At 44.7% G+C, this 3,031-nt stretch overlaps 1 pseudogene; it reads right to left on the bottom strand.

Annotated features, from left to right (window-relative positions):
- Nucleotides 1-2,455: 2,455 nt before the first annotated feature.
- LOC116977363 lies at nucleotides 2,456-2,570 on the bottom strand (annotated as a pseudogene).
- Between the last annotated feature and the right edge of the window lie 461 nt (nucleotides 2,571-3,031).

Here is a 3,031-nt window from a genome sequence, read left to right as displayed (position 1 = left end):
ACCCTGCTGTAGCCAGGATGTGGTCCATAGGCACATCCATCCTCTTAGTCACTGATGTGGATGCTACCCTGGTGGAGTAAGATTTATACACGTTAGTATGTACTCCAGCAACTCCCAGTACCTGCTTGAGCCACTTGAGATAGTTTGGCTCGTCACCCGACCATAAGGTTTCTTGTGGCTGACCCATAAGACTTTTTCTCTCCCTCGAGGATTTCTTATTGTGTCGATGTAATTCAATAAGTGGGTCATGACACATAACCGTGGTTCAGGTGGGTATGCCCGGAATTCCATGACTAGACCTGATGTTCCTGGTCTGCTCTGTTTGACCAGCCCCTAGTGGTAAACGTAACACGGTCTAGTAAACCATATTGTCCAATTGTAGTAGATGGAGGAACTGGACTCTTTGTGCTGAGACAAGGCTATCAGCATGACCGTCTTCAGGGTGGGCTGTTCCAGGTTGAGGGACCTGGCTGGTGACCATCCCCTAAGGTACGTCAGGTCCACACTGACATCCCAGATTTGGGTGTACCTAGGTCTGGGGGATTAGAGTTGAATATGCCTCTCCTGAATTTGATCACCAGCGGGTGGTACCCTATGGCCTGTTGTCCTGGTGCCCGAGTTAAGTAGGCTGACAGAGCATTTCTGGCTGTGTTGATGGCGCAGTAGCTGAGTCCCTCATTGTGGTGAAGACCTGCCAGGAACTCCAGTACAGGTTTTGTTGTAGTTGAATATGTAGTTCCTGTATTTGAATAGTATCTTCCCACTTCTTGATGTTCGCCAAGTATGTTCCCTAGTGGATATGCGATGGGATGCTATCATCGTGTTGATAGTGCTATTTGACAATCCAGGCCCAGCAGTGGTCTTCCCAATTCTGCAACCCAGGCCCAGTAATGGCCTTTTCAAATCTGCAACCCAGTAGTTTAATTTATCGTGGCATGGGTGGCTTATGCCTGAAACTGGGTGAGTTGATAAGTCTGGGCTATTGGGAAATCATTAGGGTTTTGATGACCATGTCGAGGACCACTGGGAACCATGACTGTGGGTTTGCGTAGTACCCGACTGATGAGGCCGTAGAACCTGACTGATGAGGTAGGAAAAAAGGGGGGAGAACATAGAGATTAGATCCCCCCCCCCCCCCCCCCCCCCCCCCCCACCCCCCCCACCCCCCACCCATAGTTCAGCGGGAATGTATTCATTGCCGCTGCCTCAAAGTTTGGTTTCATGCGATATACATCGGTACGTGGTGATTCAATTGAAATACAGGGAAATCGATATCTGGTGTTCCATATTGCTTTGTAATTTCAGCAAATACTTTGGTTTAATATGTCTGTTTACAGTATTTAGCTCACCTGGCAGGTAGGTTTGCTGATGGTCGATTATGTTTGACGACATACGGTTACCAATTGTTAAATAAATTGTCACATGATATCGATTTTATTCTGCCCAAGTGGTTGGTATATGCCACCACTGTGATGTTGTTAATTTATAAACGAACATGCAAAATGGTGCACTACTGAATAATATGCTTTTACCAATAGAACGTACTCAATATTTCCAACTAGGTTTATGCCCAGTGTCTATAGTGATAACGACTCCAGATTAGTCCATTTGCCACCATGTTCTGGGTATGGGTATTTAGTTTAAACATTAGCACCTTAGCTCTAATGGAAAGGTTCAAGTTAAGTAGCTGGTAATGCTGCTACTAACTCCCAATTACTCTAGCCACTTGTTGAATGGTTGGTTGATTGATACCATTAATTGTTACAGGTTGTGTCATATGCTGACTCTCCTTATGGCAATGTTATAGATGAGTGGGTAGAGTTAATTGAATACCAGATAGTCAATAGTTGTGGATGGTGTCAACGTAGATCTATCTGGATTGTATGACAGGCTCAGGCTAAATAAGTTTTAGTAGCTAATGCTGCTGATTAGCTATTCCCATGGATTTGTCTGTCGTTAATATCATAGAGACATGCCATGACGATATGTTCCTTAATAGTGTCAGGGCTGGTTTGAATATCTGGGAACAGTTTTGGCTCATATTAGCCATTGTCAATAATTTATACTGCCATAGTTACCCCATCCAGGTAAATTGGTATCTCTGAAATTTTATGAATGGGTTCTGAATAGTATGCATCTTTTAAGTTGATGTCTACCATAAAGCATCCTAGGAAATCCATGGTTAGCAGTTACAATTTTCCATAAGTGTGTAACCTGGTGAAATACTCAAGTGGTAAAGTCAATGATGGTGCGACATTCACCATCTTTGGGTTTTTTGGTACCAAAGGTTTATATTAGGCTTCTTATGACCCCTTGTATATCAATGATGGTGCGACATTCACCATCTTGGGTTTGTTGGTACCAAAGGTTCATATTAGGCTTCTTTATGACCCCTAGTATATCTTCTCCAGTTAGCTAGTCCCTCATGTTCTTTTTTAGTGGGAGGGTAGACCCTTTGGGGTGCATGCTGAACTGGTAATATATATATGGTCCCTAGGTAACGGATGTATCAGATATTAAACTGAGAACAGATACCACACTTGATCTTAGCCAAAAGGCCGAGAAGTGATGGGTTTCTTAATTCAATTTTTATCCTTGAATACTTTTGGTATATAACTACCAAGTGTGATAGTTCTTCATGTTCCCAACCCAGGTGTGATTACCCCCCCCCCCCCCCCCCCCCCCCCCTGTTAGTACAAACCCTTCACCTTTATGTGATGGTAGGAACCATACTTATCTGTCTTCACTGTTGTTTAGTGGTGTGTTCATTTCTTCGGTTTCTGGTTCCTTGTCTGTAGGGATGGTGTTGTTGGGGGGTGGCGCATTTTCCATGGGGCCCGCTCTGGACCCTGGCCTGAAAGGGCTTACGGGGGTTGGCATGCGGGCCTTTGGCGAGCTTTCACCAGTACTATTAAGTAGACGCCTACTGGTGGACGCGTGGAGGTACTGCTGTCTGGTTTTATGTGGTGCTCATTCCAGGCCCTGCCCTCTTGATGCCGAATATTTTGGATACTTCGTCCAGTTTCTTAGG

Source organism: Amblyraja radiata, chromosome 9 (genome assembly GCF_010909765.2).
Source record: "Amblyraja radiata isolate CabotCenter1 chromosome 9, sAmbRad1.1.pri, whole genome shotgun sequence".
NCBI lineage: Eukaryota > Metazoa > Chordata > Chondrichthyes > Rajiformes > Rajidae > Amblyraja > Amblyraja radiata.
The sequence above is the reverse complement of the archived record's forward strand: the minus strand, read 5'-3'. Positions and strand labels throughout refer to the sequence as shown.